Source organism: Drosophila eugracilis, unplaced genomic scaffold (genome assembly GCF_018153835.1).
Source record: "Drosophila eugracilis isolate 14026-0451.02 unplaced genomic scaffold, ASM1815383v1 contig_722, whole genome shotgun sequence".
Classification (NCBI taxonomy): domain Eukaryota; kingdom Metazoa; phylum Arthropoda; class Insecta; order Diptera; family Drosophilidae; genus Drosophila; species Drosophila eugracilis.
The window spans coordinates 861,980-886,036 of record NW_024573616.1 but is presented as its reverse complement, the minus strand read 5'-3'; the positions used below and the strand labels follow the sequence as shown (position 1 = coordinate 886,036).

Sequence of the window (24,057 nt, the reverse complement as noted above, 5' to 3'; positions counted from 1 at the left end):
GGAACCAACTGCGGAGACTATTAATGCCCATTTCTGTGCAATGCCAAACAATGCGAATGCACATGAAGGCAAATGAAACTTTTGTGGTGCATCATCCGGCGACAATGACATTGGCAGAACAAAACCAGAGACTCGCTCTCTGTGTGTGCAGCAATAATTTTTAATCCGGCATTGTTGCACACGAATTTCCATAATTACTGGCGAAACTTTTCAGTTTTTCAGCTTTCCAGTTTCCCAGCGCAGTCTTTTTGAGCGCCTGCTAACCTTGAAATCACTGCACAACGAATTTAAGGCTCCTTTTGTGGCAGAGAACGAGAGTCAGCGCACAACGCGTCGTATGCGTGATTTTTATGCAAATAACCAACAATACGCAAACAAACCTCAGTGGCAGAGCGCTGCTCCATTTTTTGGCTTCAAAAGGAAAGCGGCTGCGAGCGTTGGAGTGTGAAAATGCAAGCTTTAAATAAATTAAATGTAATGCGAGTTGTGTGTATGAACTGGTTTCTGGGTTGGTTTGTTAACTGGTTGGCTGACTCTGAAGGGTAATTTTTTCACAAGCTGCATGAATAGCATGATTTTCCCCCTAAAATGGGTCAAATTCAATGGAAAATTAAGATAAAAATGTGATGAATTGAGAGGAAATTTATGTTTAGGTAGTGAATTATTAAGTTTTATTATTGTCATATGACTGGAAGTCCAGGAATGATTTTTCTTTAATGAAGTAATGACAACTGAATGAACTCAAAAGTATTAATTCCTTTTTTTACTTCTAGCTAAGTAATTAAAGAAATATGAAAAGTTTAAAAGTTTATCAGGGACTTACTATTTTTGTTTTCCTTGATATTTAAGACTTTGTAAAATATATTTATTTTTTCTTAAGAATTGCAAAATATTAATGAAAAGAATATACTTCTTAAGGTATAAAAACTTTTTATTTCAAGCACTAACAAAGTTAATTACCTCTGCAGTTTCTTATAATTTTGGTCTTTTCCACACACAACTATGAACAAGTTTAAAAGGACACTTTTCTGTTCCTCTTTTTCTTCTGCCAAACCTTGACTCGCTGACTGATTGTCTCATTGTGACCAAGTCACACACCCAACTGGCTGACTGACAGACATCTGATGTTCATTGTCAAAAATGCATCACAGCATCAACAGCCAGCTGAGAACTGTGCTAATTTGTTTTTGCACTTGTTGTCGTGTTTGTTTTATGTGCTTTTTTTTTGTTTGCTTTCTTTTTATATGCCATGGCCAGCTGGCCAAAACAAAAAGCAGTGGGAAAACGCTGTTGCAAGCGGAGCAAAAGCTGCAGACAGACAGCATGTCAATCAAGCCCACGCTTTGGCTGAAAGGAAAAAACCCCGAAAAGGGAAAAAATACGAAGGCGACAGAGGAAACACCAGCAGTGCAACAAAGTGTCTTCATTTGCCAGCCAAAAACTCGGAGGCCGAGGGAAAGCTGGCTAGGAAGGGCTGCCCTTTGGTTGTAACTGCTGCACCGAGTTATGAAAACAAAATTAATGTCAGGCGCTGTGGGTCAGGTTGGTTTTGCACCCCCCGCTTAACACTTTCAGCTCAGTTTTTCTCTCAAAGGACATTCGGCACTGAGGAAAAATATCAAAGCTTCTCTGGCGTTCTCCTTCCTCTTTTTTAATATAAAATAATGAAAGTTTTGACAAATTAAAAAAAAACGATACAAATTTTAGTTTATAACACACATGAAATATAATATAAAACTGAAGCCAATTTGAATGTAATTTTTCTCCGTGTGAGTAACAGCTTTCGGCCATCAAAGAGAGTTTAGTTTTCGTCCCTTCACTCACATTTTTTGCAACGCCAGTGCCGCCTTTGCCGGCGACCTTGTTAATGACAAACAATATACATAGTTTGTGCGATGCTTTTTCATCTGACAAATGGCCGCTCGGAGGCTTGAGTAGATGTCTCTGAGCAAATTCACAGCATCAGGCGTCCGTCAGCACCAGGCTGATTTTCCGAGCCCCTATATAACATTCTCCTCATCTAACTTCCTATTTTGTCTGCGCCGGGTCATTTTATGTGCGCAATAAAAAAATGAAGCCGCTTCTCGGAGCTCCTACAGCAGTCAACATAAATGGGCGGACTTTACAAACAAAATGCGTGTACAGCGAAAAGAAATTATCCTAACGAAGGTCTGAAAGGAATTTAACGAGTGACTTCAAATCCACTTATTCGAAAATATGGCCAAATATGGAATATAATTTAAATACAGTAAAAACACGAATTATGTGAATTATATTCAATTTCAAATATTTAAAATTTAACATGGATTTTTTATCAGTGTACCAAGTTGGATGCTTGATGCTAACCCCATTGCCTAGTTTTTTTGCCCAACGAAAATGTCAACAGCAACAACAACTTGCCTTTAGACTCATTTTTTATGGCCCGAATTATGCAAAATTTGTTCCGTCTTTTTATTGGCGTAACAAAAATGTTTTTAATACGCAATGGTCTGGAACCAGAGTGATAAGCTTGAATTACAGGCAGACCTACCCAGTATAAGACATATATATATAGATATCTTTTTTTCTATTTAGCAGTTTATTTTGCAGGCCAGGCTGTTGAGCTTTATTTCTATTTGGGGCCAGCCCGAAAATTTCCCATAAAATATGGGTCAGCCCGCTGTTGATTGAGTTCTGAATGGGGGGCTGTGGCTCAGATTCTGGTCAGCTGAACAGTCTGGCATGTGAATTAAGTTGTGTGCAGGGGAGCAAATAGAAAGATAATACAAACACAAAAAATAAGGAAAATGGGTAAAAGTGAAAGAGTGAAAGTGAAAATGGAATAAACACGAGATAGGGTTTTGTTTACTTGGCACGTGTTTGGGCAATTTGTTGTTTTAGCTTCTCGGATTAGAGCAAAACTGTTAAAGTTCTAGGATGAGGAAATTTACAAAAAATCAAAGTCTAATCTTTTGCAAAAATCAAACAGATATTTATGGAAAAAATTTATTAGATATATGTTACTGAGATAATTTGGCTTCTAGGAGCATCTAAGGGCAGTACAATTTAGCAATTTAACCAATTCAAACCCAATCTGGCAAATGCCAGCAAACTGAAATTCAACCAGCACGCAGACAATAAATGCAATTAAATCCTGCATACAAACAGACGCACAGCAAGAAAAGCGAGAGCCTCAGTCGGAGGCTGCGTAATTTCATTGCATTCAATTACATGCTGGCAACAATAAAATCCTTGAACTGCCGGCCCACATCCTCCACTTTCCTAAACCACTTGGGCTGACCCACTTGAGCGGCCCAGCACTTGAAAATGAGTCTCCAAGGAGCGCGCCACAGTTCTTCCTTCTGCCGCCATTGTCCTTGGTGTCCTTGGTGTTCGCCATTTTATAATAATTGCAAGAATGGGAAAAGGAAGGGAAAACGGGGGATGAGAGAAAGGAACCGCCTGAAAACAAATTGTATGCGACCCTCAACAGCAATATATTTTAAGCCAGCCCAAGACCAACCCCACAAATTCACGCCCTTTTGTATTTTCGCTCGAGGGGTTTCTAAATTTGATAAAAGTGGGCGTGCGTATCGCACATGTGTGGAAGTAGAAATTATTTTAAATAAAATGAGGAATCATTTTTGGCCTTAACAATTTTAGACTCGAAGAGACCTTCGCCTTAAATAACTTGACTTAATTAAGCTTCCTAATACTATATTCATTTGCAAACAATTTGAAATACTTAAGAAAGTAACTAAAAATGTCTACGGGCGATTATATTTACTAATATTTTCGAATTTCGTATTTCCTTCATCCTCGCTAATGCTTGATGGAATATTTAAAATCAAAATTATAAAGAAGGTACTTTGACAAATTGAATATCATTTTGGAAACTTTATTTTCAAGAATTTAAAATTTGTTTAACATTAAATGAACATAAACATTTGTTATGTTAGTCGCAGAGGAAAATGAAATGGAAACACTTAAAAACCGAAATTTGTCCCATTTAAAATAATATTTAACATCAATTTGCACACAAAACTCATTGTAGCCAGGTCAGGGTTGGATTTGGACAATTGATAGCCGGACGAAATTGAATTCACAAATTGAATTTCAGCTAAATGGCAAGCAATCAATAATAATCAAGTTTCAGTTGAGTGACACTGATTAAAAATGAGAGAGCTGCATTGCGTGATACCAAAATAGTTCGTCGAAAATATTTATTCCTAGAACGTATTACCCAATTCTTGTGGGTGAACAAGGAGTGTGATGTATAGAGAGAGTACACCCTTTCATAAAAATAACCATTCAAAGCGAAACAGACCACTATCAATATGGTTTTGATTCGTGCCACTTGTTCGGTTTGCTCTTGCTGTGGGAACCACCAGATAACAATCAACGGCAAAGCTGGCACTCAAGCCACATCCACCACTCTGTAGTCCACAGAAACAATTCGCCCGGAAATTTCCCCTCAACCCACAGGCCGGAGCTTTGTTGGTTAGCACATGTAAAATGCCAAAAACTTTGAAAAGGAGCCAAAGCGATAGACATCAATTTGAAAAATGGGCCAAAAGAGCAGGAACAACGAAAAACAAACACGGCTGAACAATGGCAAACCCAAAAGAGGACGTAAAGCAATAAGGACGGTTCGTTTCAGTACTTCGATTTAAGGATACCCAGTATTAATGTCGTGCTAAGCATTGTCAGACTTTCTATCTACTTAGTAAATGCTTAGCAATTTTAAAAACTTAACGATAACGAACTTAGAAATATTTAAAAATATGTTTTCATTTCGAATTTACTTAAGTCTTTTAATCGCAAACTTCTTCCTTCCAAATTCCTATAAAACAAAAAACAATTTTTAGATATGTTTTACGACCTTTACTAGTACAGTATATAGTATCAGTTCTCTCTGTCATAGAGATAGCATAGGAAGACCCCAATCCAGACGGCGACGTATACTTAACGTTAGTTCCGTGCTGGAAATTTGAGCAGCATAAATTTTGACAGCCACCTCACACGGACAGACACATGAGATTGCCCTGACCAGCAGGAAGCGAGCAATAAAAAATGTTGCAAGGATGGCAGAAGGGGCAACCTAACGGACACTCGCTGGCACCCACACAGAGACAGACTGGCACATATACACACTCAGACGATGGGTGAGCCATAACAAATGCTTAGCCATACGTCACTCATACGCCAGGTACCCCGGCAGGATACGTAGTAAGTTCTGAGCAGTTGTGCACAGAAAACTAGAAGATCATTTTCAATTTTATATTTCAAACTTTGAATTGTAAATATTCAATACTGAAAATCAAAAAATAATTCTAAAATCCAAATTGCATGTATGAAAAAAAGGTTTGATATTTTAGAAGCTTCCTTAGCATTTGAATTTCTCACATTTTTTTAGAATTAACTTAACTCAGAATATATTTAATATTCTAATTGGCTTAAAATCGTTTATTTTGTTTTTTCTGTAAAAACCGTTAATTTGTTGTAAATAAATTTCTAGAGATATTAATATTTGTAAAAACAATTTTCTGTGCACTCTTGAGGCGTGTCATACGAACTCAGAATGAATGTCCTTTGCCGAACTGGCGTTAGGGAAGTGCTGGCTAGCTGGGGAAAATTCAATAAAAACAAATTGATTGCTTCGGAGGATTTGCGTGCATGCTGAAAGGCGAAGGTAAACACCATCCACCTCCGTTTCCTTCCAGCTTACCCATACCTTGCCCCCCCTTTAAGTGGCACCTGACAGATTGTCAGCAGAGGCGAGGGCGACAAACAAACGCTGCCAGCTGACTTCCTGGATGGCCAAAGTGGAGGGGATACACCTCAAGCACGTCGCCCGATCAATATTTGGCCAGCGGCGAGGATTTATGCCAGCTCATTTGACTGCCTCCTAGCTGCCTTCCTGGCTGCTGGTCTTCCTTACTTGACAACTTGATTTGGATGCGAAGAAGTCAATGCCCAAAGGCTCTCCCTATCACACACATGCCGTGAAGTCCTGGCATAAATTCCAAAAGTAGAAAACATCGTTTGTTGCTCATTTGATGTGCGCTCACGCATAATTCCATCGGACTTTCCGGGTGTTTTTCAAGGCGATTTATGTGAAGGACAGCAGAAGTTTGCTTTCGTATTTTGGCAAGGGGCATAAAACACATTAAAGTCCCTTTTATGACCGCCATAAAAGTCAAGTCAATTCGCCTGCTTGACCCTCGAAAAGAACACAGAAATATTGTACTAAGAAAAGGTGAACATTAAAAAATCATGAAATCTCTAGGAGCCAGGCCAAAGTAAAACCGAAATGTGGAAACTGATGATATTTCTTAGGGGCTTAAAGGCAAATCCTAAAGAAATTTTAAGCAGTTCGCGAAAATCTCCTCAAGATAGATGAGAAACCCCTCTGGGTAATATCCGATTTTATTCCTCTTCCTTTTCATTTGTCTTAGACCATCAGCAAGCAATCAGACATGCACTGGAAAAATCTTCTCAGGTGGTTTAAAAACAATTCTAAAATTCTTATTCAATATTTATGGTAATACTGTGACAAATTTTTACTAGAAAAAACATATTTTTCCAGTGCATATAAACACATTTATTCCTTCGACACGAACTTCCTTCTCAAACCAAAGCAAATCCCCCATCACAGCGGGATTCATTTTGAATCCCTGCCCCACGCACACTTGTAAGACCTTAGACAGATATCAGAAAACAATACAAATCCATGGCGTACAAATATAAACATTATTTAAATGTTTCCCAAAAATATGCTACGGCAAAAACAGCAAAAATCTGAGCAAAACGAAGGAAAGGCGGCAACAGTAAAAAGTGGGACAACAATGGGGCAAAAGGCGAAAACAAAAATCAAATAAATGGCAATTTAATACACTCAACATGCCATTTTTGTGTGGAAATTGTTATTGAAGCAACATAAATTTGCCGCACGAGTCGTGTGGCGCAGTTATTTGAATATGGCTGCACAACAAAGGATCGCTCTCACACACACAGGCGATGGGATATGGCGGATTTGCCAAAAGGGTTTTACACCGAAATCAACCAAAATTAAATAAAACTCAAACTGGAATGTACTGCTGTACTGGTGTGTGTCCGAATGCGTAGTCCAATTTATTTTGTAAGCCGCCGAAAATGAAATAAAAAATCTGTTGTCCAGCCGCGATTGCCAATGCGATAACAGGCCAAATGCTGCAGGATACGGATATGGCTGCAAAGGACACGCTGGACACCCTCAGCCAGCACATTTTGTTTGGCATACTTTTGGGTGGACTGTAATTTGCTTTATTTAATTTTGGCCAGTCGTAAATCTGAGCAATCAGCGCCGGAAGACAAACAGGCCCTGCACAATCAATTAGCATCAATTAAGGTGCTCAATGAGGCGGAGGACGTGGCTCCCAGATGCGGGCATGGGATGTATGTACGACTATGTATATATCCACACCCAATACTCTCCCCCACCAGCACTCGATTGCAATTCCAAGTTCTTGTTGCATTGTCCGTCATGCAAATGATAACTAATTAAATGCGGATGGGAAAACTGCCGTTTGTGTTGGCCGTCGCCTGATGACGACGATGCCGTTTGCTCTGTCGCCTGCAAAGTTGTTCGAGCGTTGTGTCAACTTCTTGCACAGATAATGAGTTAATGAGTTTGTCAAAGTTGTTGCAGCACAAGTTGGCCAAGAAGAGGATGGCTCAGCTGCCATCTGCCGTTTGCCATCTGCAAAACAGTCGCTAGAAGGAGCAAAACGCTAAGAGGATCTCCTATGTTTGCCATGTGAACTTGCCAAAGGATAAGTTGAGAGCGTTGTTTGTGGGCAGGACATTTCGTAATGCCTGCAGCCATTTCCCATAATTAACACTAGGCTTTCAGTTCTCTTTAACTTTAAACAGGAGGTTAATAAGGAACATCATGATCGCTTTTTATAAAATAGAAACACTTCAGTTTGTATTTTATTAGGTACTCTTTGTAGTTTTTTATGGGCAAGGTTTTTCTCTGTTTCTCCTCGTGGCACTGGATGATTAATCCATAAAACAAAACCACAAACACATATTTGGACTGTAATATAAAGAAATATGAAGTCATAAAAATACAAGGGCAATATATACCTATGGCCAGTTGGGGAACAACGAAGGGAAATTATTGGGCCGTGAGCATAGGAAAGCGGGCCAGGGACTCGTTATGTAATATATATAAAAAGGAACATAGAAATATATATTTTCAAGGCATAACTTCAATTGTGCCAATAATTTTCGAAATTTATGACTCAACTTCTTGATTTCGCATTGAAATTTTACGCACTACTTGCTGCAGCCGGAAACTTTGACAATAAGCAGCAAAGCCAAAAGCGTCGAATCCAAAGCCGGAGCACACATAAAACAAAGCAAACGACCAGGCAAACAGTGGGTCACACATTTTATGGGCCAACTCTGAACCGAGGGCACTTAAACCGCAACAAAGTTGTATGTGTTTTGACTGAAATTCCCTCCTCTCCAGCTAACTAATCCAAGCCCCTTGCCGCACCACCACCCATGGCATAAAATCGGGTGCTTTAGCTTTTATGTGAATACTTTTCACAAATTTATTTATACAACTCGTTGGCTTTTTAGGGATATGTAATGGCACAAAACTAATAAATTGCCAGGCTGTATTTTAATTAAGACATTTCCTTTGACGCAGCCCAAATTTGCAAATGAAATGTGTCTGAATTGGCCTTATGAATATGTACTTCACCCGCCCTATCAATAAGTCACAGTAATAAATACGATTTGCCAATGATTTAATTACGTGATTGGTCAATCGTTTTCGATCTATGTGTGTGCCTATTAATATTAGTGTGTATCATGACGAGCAAATACAGAGAACTATTTTTCAATAAAACAACTGCCAATATTGGCAGTGCTTTATACTCGTATATAATTTTAATTAAAATGTTCTGCCTTGCCGCAAAAATATTTCATTAGAGACGCTTTCATCGTAATAACCGCAGGCGGAAAAACATGCAGAAAACTTGTTAAAGTTGGTTCTTTAAGAGCTCAAATTTTAGTTTTGAGTTTGCTTTAAATAATTTGTTAACAATACTCTATAAATATAAAGTAGAAAATATGTGCCAATTATAATAAAGAAATAGTAAAAGTTAAAAAAAAAATTGTTTAATTTTGAAATCATTATAATACTAGAAATTGTAGCAAATAGTTTTCATTATTATTAATATTTTTTATTGTTTTTTAATGAAAAGTTTGATTAGTTTACTTTGTAGAAATTTAAAAGATATTTTTAAGATGTTTTTTAAGAGTTAAGAAAGACTGAGGTGTACCTTTCTTGAGTCTCCTCTTGGAGTCTGAGATGTGACACTGGTTGACTTGGGGGCAGCCAAACATTTCAATTTCATGTGCTTATATTACGGGCGCTTAATGAAGCCGCAAGCATTTCAACTTGCCAACCGGATAAAGTCACACGCCCAGCGCTTTCCACTGCCCCCTTTTCCCGACAGATGGCAGTTTATTAGCCAATTTAAGACAAAAGCTGCGACGGGGCACTCCAAACCATCTCATCCTCATTCTCGGTCCTTCATCCTTTGCCTGTGGTGCGTTTTATGTGCTGCGATGAATTCTGGCGGCGTTTTTGCCGGGCTGCCATTCATTTAATGACTGAAACATCCACACACACACAGTTGGGAAAAAGGGGGTGCCTTTGGGGGCCACGCCCCCTGGAAAAGTGCAACTGTTTAAGTTCCAAGGCTTCCCCACCTTCAGTCGAAACTGTGACAAGTGTTTGACTTTGTCTTTAGTTTTCCGCCCGCTTTCCACAGACTTTTCCCCCGGCTTAGTAAGTGCCACTTTCTCGCTCTGGCATAACGTTAATTATACGACTCGTTGACCGTGCTATTAGAGCTCAGTTTTTGGCTTGAAAATGTATAAAACTTTGTCATACTTACCACTTCACCCCAGGGCGATTTTCCTTGACTTTTCTCTGGTTTTCTCAAGGAGTGTTCGTTTGGGGTGGCCAACTGCTGTAGAAGTGCAGTTTTTGAAGCTCTTGGAGTAAAGATATAATTCAAGAGCAACTTGCTATTTAACTGAAATATTTTGTTTTTAATATTTAAGTTATTTGGGGTACAAAATATTTCGACTTCAACATCTTACTTAAAGGTGGGGTCTGGTCTTTCAGTTCTACAAAATAAAAGCTGTGCATATATAACCTTTTCAGGAACATAATATACAAAGATAATGTTACGTCATCAATTTGTATCAAAATTTGGTCTTTAGAGCTTCCTCTCATTTAATATTTACAACTATTCATATTCTTATATACCAAAAACTAAAGTATTTAATTTCTGACAGTTCCATTGTCAGCACAGCACTAGTAACAACAGCTTTTTGTTTCTATTTTCAGGTACGTGAAGATTGGTAAATTGAATGTGCAGCAAAAAGGTAAAAGGTAAAATATTAATTGAATTACTTCGTAGTTGGCCACAAAGCCACATTTGCCACAGTCAGGCCAAATATTTGACAGAGGCAGCTGCTGAAGTAGATTCAGCACACAGCCGCAAGGATTCTATCCTGCTGCTGCTTCTGCTGATACGGATGCCAAAATGCAAATCAGTCAAACGCATTTCATGCATGCCTGGCACAATGCCCCACCATCAGGGGCACCGAAAGCTGCCTAAGTGCAAATTACAAGGCGGAGTCGAGCAGATAATGCTGAATGCCAAGCCAGACAAAAGCGCTTCCTGAGTGCGGTTGACTTGGGGAGCGTTTTCCCAACATCCGCTCTTTATTATTAGATGCCGTGGCAGCTATACTTTCCCATTAGGATTCTTCAAGATACAGCTTGAGAGTCCTTAAAGTGCCTAAACAAGCTTAATTTCACCAATAACTCTAAGCTCTCCCCTCTTGAATTCTTTATTGTTGGAGATGTTCGTACAGTGGAAGTTGAAATGGTTAAGAAATAGATTTATAGAGAGTTCAAATTAGTCCTAAATTCTAAATTCACCAGCATAAATATGATTAAATACCCAAACCAAACTAAGTTAGCCTAGGATTAGGGAGTTCAAACCTAAAAATTCATATTTAAATTAAATATGAATAAATCTTTCTCGTAGTTTCTGGCACCGACAGCTTTTCGCACTTGGCCTGTATTCCGCAGACACTGGCTTTCTATCATTTATTATTGAATAATGGAATAAATGAAGAAACTCGTACTCGGTTGGGTACCAGCTCATGTGTGCCAAGGAGCAGTAGCAGCTAAATTTATAATGCATTGCGGCTTCTCCTGCTGCTGTTGCGGTTAATGAGACTGCCAGCCAGTGGTTGACCTGCCAATACGCCACTCCACATATCCTGTTCGCACGTGGCAACCACCTGGGATATAGTATAGATTGTTTGGGTTCCTTTTCATTAAATTGCATAATCATTGCCAGACACCGGGCATTGTGTGCCAGTATGTTTGCCTTTGTAATATTTCATTTTGCCAGGTATCCAAGTATCCTTAATTATTTATGGGCCAGAGCCAACACACAAACGCACTTAGGAGCGAAAGGAAACTTGCAATTTTGGCCAAATAATTGAATATTTAAGTTGCATTCAGCCAAGAGAATAGGAATAAACTTCACCATCAGCTAATATTTATTGGTATCTAACAGATACAAATATAGGCCTTCTGTAATCACAAGATAAAGCAGCTGCTGCGTCCTGTTTTCTTTAGGCATGTTATTTTAATGAAGTGAGTGTGTGGTGCTTATTTTGAGAGCCGTACTAAGCCTTTGTCGAATGACATTAATATAGATTGCCTATCTAAAATGCTTTCTCGCGCTTCAAAATATTCACCGAGCTTGTCCCAATTTGCCATCAATGTGTCAAGTTGAATTTGAAAGCTTCTTAAAAACTTGAACTCATAAAACTCTGGCCCACAAAATGTGATACAAAAGTTAAACACACATGCCAGGACAAAAACTCGCACACATACACACACTCTCTCACACATTTGGTAAAACCAAAAATAAAAAAATGTGGTTCTGAGAAGAAAACATTCAAATCGTTGTGAAAATCAGGCCAAGCTCGTGCTCCGTATTCGTGCTTTTATTTTCTGGGTAGAGCAAAGTTGGATACGGATACGGATTGGGGTTTCTGGTTCGCCGCAGCCACAGTGCGGGAATATCTATGCCACTCCCCATATTTTTGTTTATTTTCCAGGTCTTTGGGGAATCATAAATAATAAGCAGCTGCAATTGCCATCGGAAAAGCTGAATTTCGGTGTGGCTCCGTTAAATATTTATCCGTTTCGTGGCTCATTCAGCGCATGTCCCATATAATGGCATCACTCTCGGTGATGACAGCTTTGAGGATCGTTGTCTGTTAGTTTGATTAAAGGACTAAGTGCTCTGGACATGTTTATAAATATAGAAAATTATTAAGTTTACATGTCAACACAGTCGAAGATAATTTGTTTTTAAATTTTTGTAAATATTTTCCCAGTTTGGTTCCTTAACTATCCCTAGATAAATCATCTTCAGGTTTAAATATCCTTAAATTTATCTCTCTGTAAGCTCTGGATCCAAAGAAAGACATGCCCTGACTGTGTTCTTGGCATTGTGCGTGCTCCACATGCAAATACCATTAGGGTTTCTTGCCGGAGGCGTGTCTGCGCTTTAATTATGCTGCAAACTTGCCACACTCGATACTGCTGGTGTGGACTAAAAACCATTGGATAGTAGCATTTATAAGCGTATGCTCTGCCCACAATTAGCAAAAGTTGCTGCAGGTGTTTTATGCACAAGTTGCCCGGGGCCCAGAGAGCTTTTTCCCTTCATGTTGCTCCTTTGATTCTACCCCAATATTCCTCCTGGCTGCGGTTATATCTGTATTTTCATCGCAGCCCCTCATCCGCTTCCTCCATGGCTTGGCACATAATGAAACTTGATTTAGCTGACAGCAAAAAGTCACGTACAATGGTGCGTATTAGTAATCTTGTGTTAACTTTGTTAGCAAGCACTTGAGCATGTCGCAACGGAAAAAGTTCCCCCTGCACACACAAATATATCTGTATATCCATACATAGTTGAATAAAAAGAATGGCTAAAAACAGTGAAAACACATAAGTGTGTGCTTGCCAGTTTGTGCATCCTAACTGGGTTAGTGCATTGCTTCATAAACTTGACCAACTTGATTGACAAAAGGCTCGTCGGCTTTAAAATCGAAAATACAATTGAATTTGTACTCATCGAAAACTTATACAGTACTTGATGGAATTTTAAAGATATTCCTTAGCACTATTTAAGTAGAAGATAAATGCATTTTATAGCACGAAATTAAAGTAAGGAAAACATGTACAATTGTAGGCGAGGTATGGTATGAGCTACATTTATGCTGTTCCTAATTTAATTTATAAGTCGGTCAAGACCTTTTTTAATGATTTTATTTTGTTGCTTTGGTAACTTATCAGCCATACCCACAAAATAATTGAGTACACTTTTTCCCGACTTATTTTTATTAATTTATTTAAGGAGGGTCTGAGTGCTGGCAATTTTATTGAGTAAATTACCGATGGACCCTCGTAAAAGTTTCGTTGACTGCATTTACGAGGAAACAAGGCCATGCCCTCATACATTTTGAGACAAAATAATAGGAATGATAGCTGCAAATTAACTATTTCTAGTAAATTAATAATAATTTTTATATTTCAAGAAGTTAGTGTTACAAAATCTTTAGTTGCTATAGATATGTTAACTATATGCTTTGAAAAAGTTCTGATAAGGCAGCATTACTACTAATATTTTGTCCGCTGCTATAGACACATATATAAACTCACCTCTGAGTAGAAAAGCCAATTGCATGTGGGCCAGCATTTTGTCGGCAGTTGTTGTCTGGCGTAATTGCTACACGAATTCAACGACCATTTGACAGCCTGCCCACTTGCTTTTTGGCTAATAGAATTAGACCATAAACCGCTTTATTGTCTGCAGTTATACGACTGTATACGTCACACACAACAAAGCATTTTTATGACAGCCCACCGATTTGCTTGCCCTGGAAATTGGCGAAAAACTTTGAGCCTGAATGTAACCTCATTAAATTCAACGCCTGCCTTTTGCATATGGATGTGTTTATGTGGGGAAGGTGGGTAAGGGAACTTGGCTAGGCTGGTCAAGCCATAAAAAATGAAACTCATTTCAGGCAGGAAAATTGCGCGCTCAGTTGACGCACTGCAGGTGCGGCACATTACACGAGGGGATTTTTCCCAGCCGTTTTCGCTGGAAGTCGCTCTTTATGATTGTTAGGCTTCTTATGCTTGGCTGGACAAAAAAATGTACAGAGATTATATAAGGGTACGAAACAGATATGATGTATTAAGAGAGAAAAAATAGTATAATTTAATTATCAAAATAATATTTTACGAGACGGAAATATGTAAGCATTTTTATACCTATACAGTACTACGAAATCTAACATTTTAGACATACATTTAGTTTTTAATATTTATATAGAAAGGTATATAACCACTCTTTTATACAAACAAGTTCATATCTTTTATACACAAAAACTTTCAGACTTCATCGTTGCACATTAAACTTAATTATCAAAGCTACCCAATTCCCACAGGGACATAAACTGCCTTTCAAATCTATCACGAACTAAATTAAACTTTATGACGAAGATCAAGCACGAAATACGACTTGATGGTAGACATTTTGAATTTAAATTCAAGTATACACTTTTTGTTCCTTCCCCTGGTTATTAGATTGTAATGAAAGCAGCGACAAATGGTGCTGACATGGCAGAGAACAAACAAGAATTCCCACGTATAGCCTTAACAGATTTTACTTCGTTATGCAATTCCCAGCCAGAAAACTGGGAACAGACAATTAGACAAAAAAAATGTATGCCGAGCACAGGAAAAATTGGCAATATCAAAAACGGTAATGGCAACAAAAAACAACTTGGGAAAACTGGAAGAGCAAAGGAAACGAAGGCAAACAAAAAATTCCATGTTCCCAGCTAACTAAGTCCGTGGCCCTAGGGAATTAAATGGCAGAAGCAGGCACAGCCGGAGAGCACGAAGAAAAGCAGAAGCTGGCCAGTAATTATCGGAAATACTGCAAGCAAAAATATCCAAGGTAGCTGGTATTTCTCGGTTTAAAGTTGAATAACAAGCGAACACAGCCAGAAAGAAACTTATTAAAAAATTGGGATGTTAAAGCAATCACTGGGAGAAAAAATATGTATTTAGTTAAGCTCAAAGCTTCAGTTTAAAAGTTATTTTAGGCAAACCAATTTGCTTTTTTAAATTTTAGTAAAATAATTCAAATTATTCTCGGAAAGCCATTTATCCTGAATCCTTTCTACATCAATTTTAAAAATGACTCTCTTTCAATTTCTGTAACGAGTCTGTTTGTGGTAGTTTTTTTTTTGCCATGTTTCAGATTTCACCCACACACATGCAGAACTTGAATCTGGAGCGTGAAAAATCAGCGACACTTGTGCTCCCTTTGGCTTGTTAGCCATCAGCATCTGTTGCCGTGGAATGTTGGTGGCGCCCCAGAAAACAGCCCCCAGGCTCAGTCAACGGATCTCCAGCCACATTTCCTCGATTTTTTTGTTGCAATGTGGGTGATGGCAGGGGATGGCTGGAGGTGGCAGGGGATGGCTGGGAAGCTGCGCTAACAAGATTCGACATTTGAACGAGAGTAATCCATCAGCTAACGTTGAGTACAAAAATGGATTAAGAAGAAATGTGTGTGTATAGTACAGAGCCGAGAGAAGGTTTCAGTTTCATATCGTGCCAGGGGTTTTTTGCCTCTATTTTTAAAACGCTTTTAATGTGCGGCATTTGCTCTCGCTTTTTCTTCGCTTATCCAGTCGCTAGGATGTGCTTCATTTTTCACAATGGAATGAAAGTTCAATTATTTGATTTGACAGGCCCTGCCAGGAGCTGGCATCAAAGACGAAAGACCACGGCTGGGAGCGAGCATCAGATTTACTCGCACACAAACAATCACATACCAACCGAACCGACTGCCACAACATATTTTATATCGAACATGACTTTGACTGCACAATTGAAGTGTAATTTATTAACTTCCATTCGAGCGAAATGAGTTTTTTGCGTTTGTCGAGCTCTCAAAGCAGTAAATCGATAAACAATTCCTTGTCAATACTTCAAACCGTTGTTTCGAGGGGAATAACTCAGTTTTAAAGTTGAAAGTTTTAATTTATGGGAGAGTATTTACAAACAGTACTTTTAAAAATATATTATACATACAACTAAGCATTGAACCTAAGTAGTTTTTCTCCTTGTGTTGAAGTAATCCCTATTATTGGAAAGTCCCTGAATTTGCTTTGAGGGTGAAAAGTTTGATTAACCTTGGCAAATTAAGGTAAAATACTAAAACCCTGATATCTCCTCCATTGCTACCCTCATGAGCGTGTGAGCTGTGTATTTGATGACTTTGGTTTACGTTTGCGATAAAGACGAACCCATAAACAACACACTCAGCTGGTTGATAGTCCGTAAGCCCCGCCGCCGCACACATCACATCCACCTTTCCATGGCATCGGCAACAAATTTTAATGAGCGAGCAGAGCCCATCTGCGGGTTCATTTTTGGGTTCAGCCCGCAGCCAAATAAAATGTTTCCCCTCTGCGGTTTGGTAACCCGAAACAAAAACTGTTGGATTTTATTTGTTTTGTGGGCGATAAGTGGTTGACAATGTAGATTTTGCTTTGCAATGACTAATCCGAAAGCCCTAAAATAAATTTTAGGTTGACTGGCTGGTTGGGTAAAAGGACATTCTCATAGGACATAGTGGCTAGATTTTAACTGGAATTCTCCAACTGTTATTAGCTTAAAATAAAAACACAATTAATAACAGCTAATCTAAAAGATAGATTGCGGATTTCATTCAGATATCAACATACCTTTCTATACAATTTCACAACATCAACAATTTGTTTGCTGCCTCAGTCAAAATCCATTCGATTCTCATCAATTTTCAGCGAGTCAAAGGACCTCAGCCAAATCACACAGCCAATCGAAATTCCAAGTGTGAGAACCAATTTGCGACTATTAAACGGGCCCCAGAAACACAAGGAGCCATATAAGCCAAAGGATCGGATCCAAAAGGAAAGAATGAAATCCGAGAGAAGCAGTCTGCTATGCAATGCATTTTGTGTGGGTGGTGGATGAGGATACAAGCCAGATTTGAATGGCAGCAAAGCCAAAACGAGCAGTCAAGTGTGTGTACGTACTACAGTGTGTGGCAGCCTACACTCAAAAACTGAGGTGTAGTTAAGCACAATTGAATTTATAAAATGTTATTGTCAAAAACGTTTTGAAATCCTTAATCAAAGGGGCTTAAAATTAGCAATAAAATAATCGGATTAAAATAAGTGTTGCATAATTTCAGACACCCCTACAAATATGCCAAAAGCCAATATTATTTCTGTATACCTTTTAATGAGCCTCATAAATCTTTTGTAATAATAGTTTTATTCAAAAGTTTACTTTACTTTTTAAGTTTTAAAACATTTAAGTCTTCAAACATTTCTTTTAGTACATCTGTGTACAGGAGCCAATCTCGGGAAAGGCGACAGGCAGAGCTGAGCTACGAGTACAAATTGCAGTACTTGTATCAAGATACATTCGAAGAACGGGCGAGCAACTGAAGCAGAAAGTTTGAATGGCCGAGGGGGAAAGCGCAGAAAGGCAGTCGGGAAATATTTGCATAGGTGACTTCCCCCACTCTCCATTCCTTAGTCTCCTCGGTTTCCCTGTTTGCTCGCATATTGATATCCTTTTGGCCTTTTCTCGACCCTAAATGCTGGGCTGAGCGCTTAAAGGCAATCAAAATCCCTGTTCGCAGATGCCTTGCCTAAATAGTTAAACGCGAAATCCCCGCACAGAAATTGAGCCAAGATTTAGCTTGTGGGTGAGTGACTAGTTCGCTTTGACATTTGTTTGACTTTCCTCGTTGCCATAACCCAAAAGTAGCAACTCCGTCAAACTTGTGTGCGTTTTAGCGGAGTTTTTAGGGTGGCGAAAAAGCCAGTGGCAAGACCTAAGTCATGTTTAAGTTTGGCGAACAAAGGGGTGAACCTAAGAAGAGGAAGTTATTTAAAGACGTTTGAGGGGAACCATAAGTTACCATATATAAGGATATACTTTGGTAAAATATATCATAAACTCTTGTAGAAGGAATACAACAGAAAGAAAACTCGGAAATTTCCTAAAATAGGAGTAGACAAGAAGTGGAAAATATAAAAATATTTAAATATTTATAACAGATCCCATTAATAACCATGTATTTATAACAAATGAAATTGCATTTTGAGTACAAGTTATTTTAAGACTAACTCAATTTATTGGTAACTTAACCTTTTTAAGAAAAGAAACTACAACTGAAATGTGAACAATACCTATTAAATTTCCCAGTTCCCAGTTCAGGGTATGGTTGGCTTCGTTTTAGAATTCACTGATGCGTAACACATCAACACGCTCACATTAACAAGCACACACCCTGACATTTAGCCAGGAGGTCACAGATTGCGTATACGCCACGTCTTACGCTCGCTTGCCACCTGCTTGCTTGTTAGGCGAAAACTGTTTGCTGGCTGTGGAAACTAATTAAAATATGCACAACTTGCCAAAATACTTAAAAGCAACACATGTGGGGCCTGAGACGCAGAATGAGGCACTCTGTGGCATGCAGAAAATGTTGGTAAACGCCGCTTTTGCAGTTTTTTGTAATTTTCCACTCAACAGATTTCTCGGCTTCCCTTGTTACCTTCACTTCTGAATGCCGTTTACAAAAACGTTGAGGAAACAGGGCCAAATGGGCGTCGAAAATGCACGGAGCTTCGAGCTGCCTTAACAACAAATAGTTTATTTATGCGCTTATTCTTCCTTATATATGCTCGTTTCTTTTGTGTTGTGTTGAGAATTAATTTAAGTTTCTTTCTTGCTTTCTGCTTAGTTGCAGCCAAGAGTGCAGAATTATATGGGTGAAGCGGCAGTGTTGGTTATCCATGAATTTATTCATATAGCCAGGCGGATTTTAATGGGTCCGAAGTCCCAGGTGAAAAGCCGTTCTGCAACAGATATTCTGAGAAAGAGAATTTTTAAATTTCATTTGATCGTTAAAAAATACCTATTATTAAGTCCCCAAGCAGCAAATTGCCCTCTTGTTCCATGCAAAACGAATAGCCAGCTCACCTTTCCTCTTTTGTCCTTAGGCAAAAGTCGTCTGCTGTTTTTGCCAAAGTTTTAACTAATTTTCTTGTTTTCGTGCCAGGGACACAAGGCAAGCCAAGCCAAATAGAATCACAAAAACTTGCTGAACAAATTCACGATAAACTTTGGGTTCTACGCCGCATAGGAGAACAATTAAAAAGATTTGTTTTCTTGCTTGAATTTTGTTTTTCGAACAGAAATTGCATACATTTATTCTGGAAGAGATCCTACAGTTTTAAAGCCACCTGCTACACGATAATTTAATTGAATGTGCCAGCCGAGAAGGGCGAGTAATTAAAGTCAACGTTTTCTGAGGATGGGTGGGGCGTTCAAATTAAGCCAAAACAATTTCGGATGCCTTTGTTTATGCCATCGTTCGGGCCAAAAGCTGGAGCTACCAAGAGCGCGGCAGCAGGCCACTTGACGCCTAATGACCAATTTAATGGGAAGGCGGAAAGCTCCATGGCGCTTTGTGTCCAGAGAACATTTGCAAATGAAATGGCCCGGACAATGGGTGGGGAATTGAGGCAGCAATTCGACCGCCTGCCGATTACCTGTTCGGAGTTGTTAATTAAGTTTAGGCAGCCTAAATGTTATGCCAAAGTTTTCTATTACCGAGTTGAGTCTGGCATAGAGAGAGAGACGTACACACGTCCCTTAATGAGGCACGTAGGCGTATGAGTAACGCAGTCAAACAGGTGAACAGCTAAAATTACGGGACAGACGACGTGACACACTGAGTCGACCACTCAGACAATGGGGCGTATGCGTCGTGCGCAGGATAATCACCTTTCCTTAATTATTGCCCAGAATTGGGGCGCAAATACTTCTGCCAGCTATTAACCATGCTGTACAGCTGAAATATGCATGAAACTCAATCGGGGAATTGAAAAAACTCCCCGCCGAAGTATTCCACCTAACAAATTTTCCGGCCAAAAGTTACCGAACCAAGGCTTAGCATGTAATACCATCCGTAACCGTAACCCAGAGGCCACCCCCACCTATAGCTATCTATGAAATTCGAGAGTTTTTCTTGCTGGTGCTCACAACTTTCACTGCTTGAAAGTTTTCGCACATGAGCTTCAAATTGCGCGTATCCCCCTCGAGGGGAAGATGGGAAAATGTGAAAATGGTGGGGGGTTGTTGAGGAAGTGGGGCCCAAACTGAAATCGAAAATTGTTTGCCAAGCGAAGCGCTTAGCTAAATGTCTTCCGTGCCAGTTCTCCATTGGGAGGATGTCGATTGTTGTACAAGCCAGCGGAGGAGGTTGAGTAACATGAGCAGGAGGAGGCGGAGGAGTAGCCGGATAAGAAGAAGCTAGGACGCAGGATAAGGGGACCAGTTACTAGTGGAGCAGGTGCAGTCCTGGCCCACCCATTAAAACGAACGACAAGTGCAAACATCGAGTGTCACACAGTCAAAATTTCGTCTTTTTCATTTACATGGAATATGTAAAAAATCTTTACCGTAGGTACGATATATGCTAGTATTAAATGAAATGTATGTCGAAGAGAGTTTTAACTTTTAACGTTGTTATTTACTGATTTTATCTGAAATTTGACTTAGAAACAGATTTAGAAAAATATTTCTTAGTGCTCTAATTTTCCTGTCCAATTAATCCCATCTTTTCTCTCTCTGCACTTTGAAAATCCCAGTGCCCGTGCCACATTGCTGTATTTACATGCAGACAATATGAAGCAGTCGTATATGTTTATAACATCCGCAAATTGTTGAAGATAACAATTATTGTGCATTGAAAGCAAAGCTGGGGGGTGAGGGGAGTGGCAAGGAGCTGGGAGCACTGTAGCAGTGGCAGCCGGAAATGACAGTTTACGGAAACACACAAAGCCAACAAGGACGGCAGGACCAAGGACCAGGACGGACACAAAAGCCAAGTCCAAATAGCCTGGAGATGTGCCATTAGGTTGGCCACCACCCCTCGCAGCCCCACAACTCCACCCACTTTTGTGGTTAAGCTGATTTTTTTCTCGTATGCTGTAAATTTTGCAACTTGTCTGGGGATAACTATTTCACCTTTACAGCTGCTGCTGCTGCTGCTGCTGCTTTGGCTGTCTCCCCAGGTGTTGCTCATTAGTGTAACAGGCTTTCCTATGCGGTTAAGTTGAGATTGTTCAGATTGAAATATTACTGGCCAAGACTCCGGCTTACAGCATGGGGTCAAAACTCAATTAGGGCTAACTTGGAGAGCTGTTTTCTTAGTGTGGGACTTTCTGTCTAATAAATATGAAAGTTAAAAAGAAGAGAATGTTTCTGCTCAGAGCAGAAATTAACACTAGAATCACATATTTAAATTATAAAACCCCTTTGAGAATTAACTTACGACATTTATTATTATAATAATGATTACTGTCTTGAACATGGCCAAGAAACAGTCTTTTCGTAAATGTAAAAGCTGTGTTTATGTGTTCTTGTCTTGCCGAAAGAAATCTAGACCATTAAATATGTTTATTTTTTAGCCGCCTTTTGGACTTGGCCTAATTGATAGCCATTGTCTGGACTGAAATGAAGCCCTTATCCTCTGCTATTTTGCCCATCAATGCTTTGTTAAAAGGGCAATTACGGCTGGCCGTCTCGTTTATGTAACTCTATCCAGCGTTGACCTTGCACTATTTGAACAGGATGAATCGCCCTTGCATATTTATAAGGCGTAGCGAAACCAGCAAATGTATTAACTAAGTGGGCAAAAACAAAGCCGAAAGCGAAACAAAATGGCTGGCTTGGCATGGAATGCTCCTTCAATCGAACGAACACACATACATGGACAAAGGCCCAAAGGACTAAGGACTAAGGACCCGTTGTCATATCGCGCCAGCAACGCCCTCATTGAGTAAACATTGAGTCAACACTTCCGCTAAGATAACATCAACATGGCGCCAACATTATGGAAGGGCCGAAAGCGATGGCCAAATAGATATTCCATTGGAGATAACATGAGCTAAAAGACAAAAGCGAGGACAAAAAAAAGAGTCTCTGGAAGGAAGAGGGGGAAACCAGAGCGCTTAGCTCTTGGCCAGCGATTTTTACCCAATAAATTATTTTATCTGCCATTTCAGCCAAGGAAAAACAAATACGCAGAATGAAGGCCGAGCCACGTGGCATAAAATGGAATTAGGAACGCATTGACAGACACAAAAAAAGGACACATACACACACACATATAATGGCGGTGGCTGTTTATGAAAACGTCATTAAAATACCCCAAAGAGCATCCAGTGCCATGCCACAACTAGCAAAAGTAATCCCGAACAAAGCCAAGGGCGCTGCTTTCGGTGGGTGGAAATTAATTAAGACTAACGCGCTCAGCCGGGATGAATATTTAGGACTCGTGTCCTTTGGCGTGTGCGGTGCAAATTGATTTTCATTCGAAATTGTCGCCTTAAGTGTGATGGACTGGCAGGATGATAAGAGCTACAAATAAATTATTCGAAAATGTGGGTCAGAGATTGCGATTGCAACGGAATATTCGCTATAATACCATCGAAGTTAAAAAAAAATCAATTTTTAGATCTTTTCAAATTTCTCAAAAAATAAAAACAAAAAAAAATTATAGAAATAATAGAAAAGACATTCCAATTATATTTTCAACGTATTTAGACACTAAAAAGAATCAGTTTTTTCAGTTCTATATATCATTATATCAATTCATGAAAGATATAAACTAAGTAATTTTGAACTCCTGTTAAAAAAGAAGCGGAAACGCCACATAACTATGCAAAATATTGTATAAATGATCAAAATATAAGAATGGCTAGTTACTGGACCTTGTATACACCTTTCATAAGACTATAAAACAGATCAAAAAGATATAATTCCAAAGAAAACACAACTGACAACATAAAGCATAAGTAGTTTGTTAAATTATCTTTGAATATATTTTATCAAGATACACCAGTAAAATAATGTTATTTTACAGGTTAGGACAACGTCTAACCCTTGATGGCATAAAACCCAGTTCTGGCTTCCTGCTTTCTCCACTCCTTGACTTTGTCTGACTCTGTCTGCCTTTGCCCTCTAGCCTCATTATTTAGTCTGGTTTGGCTTACGGGGCGTATGCGCAATGTCTTCGTTTGGCAATGTGTGTCGCCTACGTCATTGTCGTCAATTATTTTTGCATGTGTGTTGCTACGTAATGGCGTAATGTTGCTTTAATATCATTATATCGTCATTTGCCGTTGGTGACCCCCCAAGGCGAAATTATTTCATGCGACGCCGAATAACGAATTCAATTTGCGAATTTCTGGCGAGGCCGAAAAACACAAGAATGATTTGGGAAGACAGAAAATGGAATCCCATGGTATCGTATTATTTGCCAATATTAAACGATAATTTATTTCTAAATAATATAATAATTTACTTTCGAAAATTTGTTTGCCGCGAGCGCTGAATTTATGCCATGCTTGGGAAGAGAATTGTAAAATCAGAGGGAAATTAATTTTCCATGCATTCGCCGGGCCCAATTGTGCGAACAATTTATTGCTTTAGCTAATGTTTGGCCCAAGGATAAATGCATGTGTATCTCATTCGAAGGATTCCGAGCGTCGAACAACTTTGCATAATTTAAACATTTTCTGATTGACTTTTTCCTTTTCATTGGAGTGAAAATTTTCAAGCCTTAGTCTGGAATTTTTACATTATTTTTACTGATCCGCGTCATCATAAATGTCGACTATTCAAACAAATAAATAATTCATTTAATTTTAAGTAGCTTTAAGTTAAAAATGGATATGAAAGATCAACGAGCACTCTATTTCCATAAGGATAACTACAATTTTCCATTTGCAGTTAATGCAATCTTCTTCCATTTTGCA

General features: G+C 39.0%; 1 protein-coding gene across 1 annotated transcript in view; it reads left to right on the top strand.

Annotated features, from left to right (window-relative positions):
* The window catches only part of LOC108115109 (neuroligin-3), a 73,018-nt gene that overhangs the window by 7,917 nt on the left and 41,044 nt on the right, over positions 1-24,057 (top strand).